Consider the following 12170-nt stretch of genomic DNA (forward strand, 5'->3'; position numbering starts at 1 on the left):
AGAGGCAGATCTTCCCGTTTGTCCGAAATAAGATAATCCACAAGAGCACGGAATCTGGTAGACACCTGGATGATTAAGATGTGGAAGCTTGTCCTTAGGAGAAGTGAGAAAAGTGGAGATTTTTCTAAACGGTTGAAAAGCAACAAAAATATTCAGTGGTTTTAAAACTTTTGCTAACTTTAAAACTTTAAAACATAATAATAAATAAATCTGATAAAACACTCAAATAAATACGGGAGCCACATCAGAACAACAAATTATAAAACCATAATATCCTATATTAAAGTTATGAACTCCAATTTGGTTGGACCTAATAGGTTAATGTATGACGAGGTATTATAACTCATGCAATAAACACTTATTGCATGAGTTTACTAAATATTTTAGCAAAATGTGTCGGATAAGAATCTGTCTTCCGTGAAAGGATATGCAACTAGTATGTTGCTTATTGGATTAAAACCAAAAGTTGTGATAGGGAGATAGTTAAAAGCCTTTATAAGATCGCTTCCTTTCAGTGAAATGTATTATCCTCTGTCTGTGGACTTTCCTAAATATAAAGCTATGCATACAGTATTTGCAAAAGTCTTCTTCTTCTTCTTGACTTCCCGTATTAGACAAGGGTTTGCCTGTAACGTTTTCAAAGGTTTAAAAAATCTTCTTCCCATCTCTTCCTGAGCCTTTCTCTTGATCGGTGTCCCTTTGGTTTATATTTCCAAGCAATATTTGACCATCTGTCCTCATTCATTCTTTCTATGTGATTTTTCCAGTTTTTTTCTATAGTTTGTGATGTCTTCTGCTATGCTAATTATGGATAACTTTTTTCTTATTTCTTCATTTCTTATCTTGTCTATTCTTTTATAACCTGCGAGCGGTCTTAGGAACTTCATTTCTGCAGCTTTCACTTGTTTTTTTTTATCTCGTTCTCCCCAAGTCCATGTTTCACTGCCATATTTCAGAATTGGTTTGGCTATTATTTTATATAGTTTTATTTGGGTTGTTCTAGACATATGTTTACTGAAGTGTCTATTCAAAGTTCCAATGACTTCTAGGAATTTTTCTTTTTATATGCAGTGTCGATTTCTCCATTGGGGCTTACGTAATTTCCTGGATATTTAAATTTGTTCACTTGTTCTATTACTTTGTTGTGGATGACTAGTTTACATCTTTTAATCTCTTTACCTTGAAATGCTATTGATTTCGTTTTATTTATTGAGATTTTCATGCGATACTGTTCTGTTGTTTTGTTCAAGATGTGTAGACTTTTTTGTAATTGGTCTTCATTTTCAGCAAAAATAACTTGATCATCAGCACACAAAAGGCTGGTTAATTCTTTATTTCCTATGGTTTTGTTTTTCCTACATTCTCTTGAAATTTTTTCCATATTGAAGAGTATTGGTGATAATCCACTTCATTGAATGAGACCTGTATTGGTTTTAAGTTTGTCGGTTGTTTCATTATTAATTTTAATTTAGCTTTCTTCCATTATTTTTGATATTCCTTTTGTGGTTTGAGGTGGAGCTTTGAATTCATACAGTATATTCATTATTTTGTTCTGTTGATTTGATCATATGCTTTCTCATAATCTAGGAAGGCAATATATGTTGGCAGATTAAATTCTATTCTTATTTCTATAATTTGTTTGAGTGTAAATGTGGAATCTGTGCAGGATCTTCCTTTACTAAAGCCGCGCTGTTCTTCTCCAATAATTTCCTCGGCCCATGGTTTTAATTTACTTTTAATTATATCTAGATATATTTTATAGTATGTATTTAATAAGGATATTCCTCGGTAGTTTCCTCAATCCTTTCTGTTTCATTTTTGAATATAGTTATGACTATTGCTGTCTTCCATTCTTGTGGGTTATTTCCTTCTTCCCATATTCTGTTTAGAAATTTAATTAATCGTAATTGAAATAGTTTAGAGCTGTATTTGTATAGTTCTGAATTTATTCCATCTTCTCCTGTAGCTTTTCTATTTTTAGTTTTTCAAATATTTTCTTTTAGATCTTTTATATTTATATTTATCAACTGTATTGGTTCTTCATTTGTTTCTTGACTTATTACTTGTTTTATTTCAATCTGATTATTATTGTTTAGAAGCTGGTGTAGTGATTGGTCCATTCTTTTGTGGAGGAGCCTTCTAATTGTAGATTATCCTTTGTTTCTTGAGTTTTTGTTATGATTTTATAGCTCTTTAGCTGAGGTCCATTTATGTCATACTCTAATCTTGATACAAATTTTCCCAGTCTTGTCTTCTGATTTTCCTGGTTTCTCTTCTTGTTATTGCTCTGATTCTTTTATATTCTATTTCATTTCCTATGGTTCTGTCATTTAACCATTTAAGGTAGATTTCTTTTTTCTTTCTTATTAAAGATTCTATTTCTGGGATCCAGGTTCTTAGTCCTTTCCTTTTTCTTCGCAGTTTTGTTCCTATGGCTTCATATACTACTTGTTTTACTATTTGTTTAATGTTTTGCCATTCATTTTCTATATCTGTATCTTCATTTATTTTCTTTGTATGATTTGTAAGTTTTCTTTGATATAGTTCTCTGATACTATCTTGTTGTAACAGTTCTATCTTAAATTTCTTCTGCTTTTGTTTTTGTGTTCTTGTATTGTTTCTGTTTGGGATCTTAATAGTAATGATTAATAAATAGTGGTATAAGTCAATATTACATCCTCTGTATACTCTGCAGTTTCTTACCAACTTCTTTAGTTTTCCCCCCACTATTATATAGTCAATGATGCTTTTATATCCTTTGGCGTCCCATGTATATTTATGTATTAATTATAATTAAAAGAAACATACGTATTAACCACAGTGAAAATTATTTACTTGTAAATATTTCATCCTAAGTATTTAGGACATCATCAGTACAGTAGTTTAAATAATAATACGAATAACATACAGTTAGGGCGCATGATTACAATAGAATCTCATTAAACGTGCGTAACATGTTACAGAAGTAAAAAAAAAGAAAAAGAAAAAGAAAAAACTAATACTAATTATTTAACACAATTTTGTATGACAATTTCCCATACTTTAGGAATAGTAAGAACGTCGTTGCGATTTAAATTTGGTCTGTGTAGTAGGGCTTCAGAACTTTCTTTATATAAACGTTCAGGTTTCAGGTTTATATAAAGATCTATGTAAAACGTTTAGACTTTTCCCAATGGATCCTATGGCTTGAATTTTCAATTCAGTGTTGAGAGAGGCCAGATTTCTGCGGTTTAAAAAGACGAATGTGGTCTTCATGTTCCGAGATGCGTTTCTGAACAGACCTACCTGTCTGTACAAAGTAAGACAATTATGATCTCACCACAGGTTTCGTTATTTAAAAAATAAAAAATAAATAAAAAATAAAAAATAAATAAAAAATAAATAAATAAATATATATATATATATATATATATATCTTTATGTTTAAAGAAGCTGTTGGTAATTTTCAAACTATTATAGGCCACAAATTCCCTGAGTTCTCTTCCATTGTTATTTATTATGTTTTCTCCTTGATTACCTATTAAATCTTTAAATGTATTTGATCCAATTCTAACAATGAAATCGCCTGCAATGATTAAGTAATCTTGTTTATTTGTGTTCTGAATTACGTTTTAGAGGTTGTTATAGAATTCTTCTGTTTCAGATTTTTTCTTCTTCTTCGGGTGCATATATTCCTATGATTGTAATAAATTTCTTATTTATTTTTTTTTATATTGTGATCATATACGAGAGGTTGGCTGGTCAACCTATAGTACGTTAGTACGGTATATGGGTGGTGGGGTTGGGAAAGGAGAAGGAGAAAAAAGAAATTTAATTGAAGTCTAGTCGTTATTATTCTTTCAGAGATCCAGTTATATGATTCAATTTTGTCTTTCCATTTATTGCTGGTCATGAAGGCTATACCCGCAGCTGCTCGTTTTTCGTTGGGTACTCCACTGTTGAAAAAGTCAACAATTAAATAACTCTGCCATTTCGAAGCAATGAGCAATATATAGCTAATAAACATATCAAATCATAAATACCAAAAGTAAGTAAAGATCTAAGTTATATGTACTTACTGCTCTATGGAACTTTCGTTTCGAAAAATAAAGTATTGGATAGTAAATTGAAAAATAAGCCTAATCCTTAACTGTCTTATATTTAGAAACATTTGGAAAACGCCCATGAAACTAATGTTACTTTAGGAGTTGAGTAAGCATTATTTTGATTCCCTTCACTGAATTGAATGCAGAGAGTAAAAAGAGAGGGTTAAATAAAAACAAAAACAAAACAAAAATAATGTAGAATAAATACATTACCAAAAAGCTAGTACAAATGGAACAGCAGGAAATTGATATAGCAACCCCTATGTTTACCTAGTAGGACAAAAGATCACATTAGAGGGTCACTATAAAAAGAAATTATACATAGAATTCAACTTGGTTGGATAACATCGTGAAGTACTCAAAGGAAACATCCAAATCTTCCTTAGAAGAAAAATATTCGACAGATGTATACTTCCGGTCATGCCACATGGAAGTGAAACATAGACTTCGACTAAAAAATTTACCAACAAGTGGAGGATTACACAGAGAAAAGTGTAAAGACCATTACTCGGTATTACCATTCTAGATAGAAAGCGCAAAATTTGAGTCAGAGCTCAGACTATGGTGAGAGATTTTATAATAGCAGTGAAAAGATCCAAATGGCAATGGGAAAGTCATACTGCAAGAAGTAATACTCAAAAATAAACTAAATTGATATCAGAATGGAATCCTAGAGATGGAACGAGAACTACAGGTGGGAGGATGAGATTAAAGAGATGGCAAGAACTCAGTGGCATAGAACGGCTCAATACAGGAATGAATAGAGGAGGAGGAGGCCTTCGTCCAGCAGTGGACAGAAAATGGCTAATGATGACGATTCCCTTAGCTCATTAGCTAAAGTGTACAATCCTTCATATTTCAATATTATACAATATGGGAGAACAAGTGAGAGAATAAAGAGCAAAATGCAAACCGAAAACACAACAAATAAGAAATATAATAAAAATACGAAAATTCGGGTTTTTCGTCCCCAAGAACAGGCAAACCAGCCCGTGAACAACTGCACCTTATCCTCGATACGGTAGAGGTTAAATTTAGAAAATCCTTGACACTCAAGGTAAAAGAGAAGGGAAGTAATAATAAGAAGAAGAAGAATATAAAATATGAAATATATATTAAAATTATCCAGAACAATGTATGTAGTAGGATTCCAAGTTATCACCGATATTACATAAGACAAAAGAACAGACTTAAAAAAACTTCTTTCACAAGTGCATGTAATGATTTGAAAATAATTTTCATGTCTGTGAGACGGCGTTACGCATAAGTAAAATATATCTTAAAAGAGAGAGAGCCATTTGCTTTTCAAATCTCTCCTTAAATCGTATACATTTCCTTCAAAATAAATATAGCCGTTTATAAAATGAAATATTTCGGTGTTTGCGCATTATTCTTGTAATGCATTATACGAGTAAGCTGGCTGAAGTAATGCTGTCGAAAATTTACTTTTTTGAAATTTGAAATATAAACACAAAAAGGCACCTAGGAGCTCTGAGAGGCAGCCAAATATAGTTTAGCAGATAATAAGATTTTTGACTGTTGATGCATTATACATGATCTAATATATAATGGAAAAAATAAAACTAACTATTTTAAAGTGAGCCTAACATAAAATTGTCTCTGCTGACTCTGTACATACATAACAACTTTAAAAGTCTTATGTTGTTCTATTTTGCCAATATATTGGGGAAATGTTAATACAGAAACTCAAGTACCAGAGAATAGGCAAATCGAATAACACCGAAAGCTAATAAAAGATAGACGGGAAGATACAGAAAAACGTAGATTTTATATATGAAGTTATTTGGTTGTATATTGAACGGCTGCAAAGCGAGGCACACCTGCATAGCAAATGCGTTTCGCGGTGAAGCATGATGTACAGGGTTATTCAAAATGCACTACGTTCTCAAATGTCTAAAATTGTTCCTTCAAGAAAACATCTATGCGCGAGAGGAACAGGGGATAAAATGAAGGAAAGATGTAAAAATCACCAACCCATTCCGGCACTGAGTTTACGATACAATAAACTTTTTCCTTTAACCTTATTTTTTCGAACAGTGCCATATCCGTAACAGTCGTTACAAAATTATCTCCAGAATGTATCTTGTTACCATAGCAACGAATCACGTATTGAATCAAATCAATTTTACAATCTGCACATGAGACAGTAAGCAAACTATGAGAAAAGAAACGTGCACTTCATAACATTCTCCATTTATTTATTTCTTGTCGCTCAGAAAAGACGCCTATCTTTATTCATGTAACTCACGTTATTTCTTTTCTGCTTCAACACAGTCATCATGCTGGTGTATAATCAGTTTTTACTATCTTTTCTCACCTTGTATTTAATTCCATTCGCATTTGCAGATTTTTCCAGATATTCGTTTTATTTTCAATGGTTAATGTTTTTGTCTGTTTATTATCGCATTCTGTCTTTCTGTCTGATCGCTGTATTTATTTATTTCAAGTTTTCATTAATTATCTTAGTGTAGTATAGAACAGACAGTTTTCTCTCCTTCATGTTTATCACATATATTCGCCTATTTAAGCAAATAGAAAATTGTCGTGATCAACATGCAGATTTATAGTATGAAGAATTGATTTTAAACACATGAAAGTACATAAAGTTGAGCTTCAAAATTCCAAAGGTTTTTATCTTAGGAGTAATTTCAACAGCTAAAAAAACTGCATCATACTACATAAAGATAAATTATTGATACATATACTCAAGAGATGCATAGAATACCATGGTAATACTGTGTTATAGAATAAACAGTTATTACTATCAAATTAATCTGTTATTTGTTAGAACTCCAGTGTCGCCTGTTAATATATTTTAGTCATATTCTGACTACAACAATCTAGACCTTGGTCATTTTCTTTAAGTCTCTTTCCTTCTAAAAAAAGATTTCATTACGTTTATTTCTTTAATTCTGATTAAGTCAACAAACCATTTTAGATTAGCTCTGCTCACACAATTCTTGAATGCTATGAATGATAAGGTCAAGCCCTAATATCTTCATGTTACTTATGATTCCAGCATTGATGGTCTCTGTTCATTCGTTATTTTCACCTTGTATCTTAGGTCTCTAGTTCTTGATAAACTGTATTATTTTTAATTCCATCCTCAATTTAAGATGTGAACATTACCATGTATTAGTGATTGCACCATTAGTTTAGAGTGATTTTACTCTGATTTTATACAGATTTATTCGCACCACACTATATCTTTTTATGTTGTTTATTTCCAAATACTTGACTAACTTCATTAAAACTGTGCCTAAATAGCTGAAAGATTTTACTTATTCCATAGTTTGTCAGTTGGGAATTAAACTTTTCACTGCCTATTTTTATGTATATTTTTTCTTTTTTTTTTACTGAGTTCTATATCAAATATGTTCCAGAAGTTATTCGGTTCGATAAAATAATCCAGAAGACGTGTGAACGGGATTTATTTATTAGCATAACTTAATGTGCATAAAGTAAACAGCTGAGTTGCATATTTCTAGTTTTTATATCGGGTTTATTACCACTTTCTTTCATAATGCTATCTGAACACTGCTCGGATAGAAGTCAATGAACGCCGCCATGGACGAAGTGCATCATGCCACGTTAACTAGTCGCATATCTATACCCGGTATAAACTGGAGGAATATGAGGCTTCCAAGCCAGTGCAACTGGGTCCGGGTGAAATGGCTACGAGAAGGGAACTGAATGAGTTTGAGAGAGGCGTTATGATATGTTACCATGTTGCAGGCCTATCTGTTTGGAAAATTGTTGACCAATTCGGTCATCTCAAGTCAACAATCAGTGATATCATACTGAGATGGAAGCGCAGTAAATCAGCTTCAAGTGCTGTCCGCACTGAACAACTAACCACACTCACCGAACGTAACCGTAGGGTGCTATGAAGGATATGTAAAAACCGCCAATCGCCGGATCATACGTTGAAAGCGGAGTTCCAGGCATCGACTAGAACACGAATATGCACAAAAACATTAAGAACAGAGGCTTATAACACGGGTTTCATTTTATAACCGCAATATGCAAGCCCCACATTATCCGATACAACATGCAGAGGCGGCTTCAGTAGTGCAACGAGCGTGTACAGCGCGACGTGAAAGTTTCGAAAGCTGTGTTATGGAGAAACGAATCACGCTACACTCTCTACCGAGCAGATGGATGAGCGTGGCGGATGCCCGGTGAACATCTCTTGCCAGAGGGCATAACTCCAAATATGAAATTCGGAGGTAGTGGTGTGATAGTATGGTACTAGTTTTTACAGGTTTGGCCTCGGACCTCCGTATCTGGTGCCACGAATATTGAACTCCGAGAGATATCTGAACATTCTGCATAATGCAAGTTTCCTACTTTGTGGCGTTTTTACGAAACTGACCATTGTCTCTTTCAGCACGACAATGCACAGTGTCATAAGGCTGCTGCTGTAACTGCGTGGTTTGTGGACATGAACGTCACCACACTTCACTGGCATCCACAGAGCCCTGATCTCAACCCTATTTAACATTTGTGGGATTAACTGGAGCTTCGGGTGAGGCCCGCCCCACAATAGTCCAGGATCTCATTACATCCCTGTAGGAAAATTGGTCCAAAATTCCCATTAATCGCTATCGTACGATTGTGGAAAGTATGCTCCGTAGGATTGCTGCAGTCATCGCAGCGAAAAGGAAGCCCTAGATCTTATTAAGGTGGGCGTCATGGTTGTTTGCTCTTCGTACTATGGTGTCCGTTGACTTCTTTCCAAGCAGTTGCAGATGAGAATAGTGTGCATTCTTGTTTTATACCTAATGTTTAGTAGTAAAAACAACACACCATCTTTGTGCACCTCCTTAAATTCTATCTGTCTGGTCACTTTACACTTTAAATATATTTAGTCATGCATTACATGCATTGACCTTCCATGTAATTCCTATATAACCAGTTTTGTAAAAATAAATACTATAAAATATTTTATATTTTTAATATTTCACAGTAATATAAAAATACGATAATACAAGATAGATTTACAACCTTTTGGCGTGTCTGACGTACACAAGCTACAGGGAGGAGGTTGCTTATACTAATCTAAAACCTCATATGCTTTTCAATAACGTATAATAAGGTAAAAATAATCAAACCCAACGATAAAGTGAAATAATTCAACTATTGCTCTGATATTATAAAATAGCATCACTGTAATAAGGCAATATCAACTATTTCTCTGACGTTATGAACTTAGATTTTGCTAATAATTAGTTTAGAATTTTGGCATCTTATTTATCTACAAACGGAGACATGTTTGTAATGAGTAACTTTCTCATTAAAAAAGGCCCAGTTAGTGAGGAAACAAAAACAAACAACAACAATAAACACGAGTTATCTGTTGATAATTTAACTGATAACATATAATACATCTAAATACATCCAAGATCACACACACGGTCACTCGAAATTAGTTCATATGCGATGTTAACTCGACTTCTGAACCGAGTTAAAAGCTATGTTGAGAGTTCGATATGACTGCTAAATTCCGCGTAACACGTTCTCAATCCCCAAAACTCGTGATGCCCTCTTCTTTCCTTGTAGGAGTTAGGTCGTTTTCCGACTTTCGTGTTTTGACATGAAGAATTTCGTTTTCTTTCCTGTGTACTTAGTTTAGAATAGGGTTGGGTAGAATTACTGCAAAACCTAATGATATGGAGCCAGACTATTATTTGTTAATTTCGTGTTCCAGATTTTCTTTTTTGTAGAGGCTGAAAATCCCAAGTTTCGTGAGATACCACGAAAACTTGCGATTTACAAAAAGAGATTATAAGACTGGTTAACTGTTAACTTTAAAAGATCTTATATTTCTGAGCATCCTATACGAGATTTTAACTCACATCTTTTCGAGAAAAAGAAAGTATTACGATTTTCATACATCCTAAATCTTTTGCTGGACTTAACAGAATAACATCATCGGCATAAAGAGCCGAGTTGAATATCTCCAGTTTTGATATCAGGTTTATAGTCACTTTTTTTCATGACTTACAACTTAACTGTAGATTGCTCTTCATAATATTCCATTTCTTCATTTAATTGTATTGTTTTAAATCGCTTTCCGCTTGTCACATTTTCATATTTCTCTTTCAGATCCACGAACGTAAATACAGATATCGTCGTTATATTCCAATGATTTCCAACTATGTGTCTTAAAGTGAAATGTGAGCTTGACAACCTATTTTTCATCTGAACCCAGCTTATTCTCCTTCAAGTTCAACTTCCACAATTTTACTTAGCATTTTCTCAAATATTCTTGCATACAATATCCTCATAGGGAAGTTCCTTTGTAATTCTGGCATTGTTTTATCTCCCTTTTTATCGACAGAGTGCTATGAATGCTTTACTCTAATCATCTCGAATTTAACCCTCTAATGGAAAAATTACATACCTCTACATATGTGCATTTTTGTTCGAATACGATATATTCTAGATGGCTTTACACATTCAGGTTTGATGGAGTGGGGGGGGGGGTCTTTCTATCAAGCATTGATATATTCTCCTGATTGCATTCCTCTTTTTCCATGTTTTTATGTTTTTCCAGTGCTATGATTACTTGTTTCATTTAATAATATTTCAAGGTACTCGCGAACTCCAGAATATCTTCAGTTTACAAATCATCTTTGTCATCTATAATTCCCTTTAAAGTCTCTTTCCTACGTTTTTAACCTCTTTCATTCTCCAGAATATACTGATATTGTGTTCTTATCCAAACGTGTTCCCGCGACCCTTAGTAGAAGCAGACTTGCTTATCGACATTTTCGATACGCTTTCTCCATTTTTTTCCTTTACTGCTTCTTTAACCTCCTTGTCCACCACTCAGTTCTGGTTTATCTATTCTTGCAGATACCCTCACTATATCTCTCTTGCCGAATTAATCTTTGTTTTCTTTAGGATCTACCGCCGAAGTTCTTCTTTTTCAAACATTTTAATTTTTTCTTGAGTAATAATTGTGTAATTTAGTCTACATTTCACCTCCGAAAGCCATCTTAATTTGATTCTTTTTAAAACTTTCTTGCATACTTTTATTAATATTATATGCAATTTAATCTAAATAATGATCACTTCCTATTTGAAATCATCTGTGTACTCGTGTCCTGAAGAAGCGATGAGGCTTATTTCGTGTTTCTTCTCCATGTGAATTTGTGCACATATTTTTGTGTTGGGACATGGTATTAGTAAGGACTCGTCCATGTTCTGAACAGAAATTTATTAGGTAATTATTAATATGATATTCGCACAAGAACGAATTTCATGAACCATGAAATCCTTTTCTAATTCAACCATGAAATCCTTGTTTGTCCAATATTACCAGCGATATGTGAGTCTTCCGATGAATATAGTACTACACCCGATGTATTTTGTGAAGTCATAAGATTCTTGTAAGTTTAAATGATAAGATACCGAATCATGAGAGAACTATTTTTTTTGTCAAACCTTTGGTTGACTGATGTTTACTTTCTATGTACATACCAAGGTTTCTGCAGTTATATAGCTTTCTGCTATACGCATTTAAGACTGGAAGCACTTAAGTTAAAAACGTCATAACCCCATTGACTAATACTTAAAAATCAGAATTTGTTGAAGTAGCTGTTTAAGTTTTGTTCATTTGAAAGCCATGGAATGTAAAACAAACTAGAGAGAGAGAGAGAGAATTGCCAATGGGCTGGATTTGCAGTCAAAGGTTCTTCCAAATTCACTTCCAAGCTTTCTCTCTGATCGTGATGACAACCAGAGAGAAGTGTGACATTTTCAAAACTCCGAATATAGTTCTTAAGACGGATACTTAATTAATAAGCCCTGTTTGCAGAATTCGCTTGTTTACATGAAGGATATCAAGAACAATTGCTTTGAAGTATCTGCAAACATTTCTGTGGTATTTGTCCAAAAAACAAGAACATTTCTGTAGTTCCACAGTTGCGAAGTACACACCGACATTGATTTATTACATTAAATAGATTCAAGAAGCCGTAAGGGAGAGTTGCCTAATGCGTACCGGTTTCCTAAATCGTACTTTAGGTATATTTCATAAACCAATTAATATAAGCG

This window comes from Typopeltis vanoorti, chromosome 17 (assembly GCF_054136105.1).
Source record: "Typopeltis vanoorti isolate ZY-2024b chromosome 17, IOZ_Tvanoo_1.0, whole genome shotgun sequence".
Taxonomy (NCBI): Eukaryota; Metazoa; Arthropoda; class Arachnida; order Uropygi; family Thelyphonidae; genus Typopeltis; species Typopeltis vanoorti.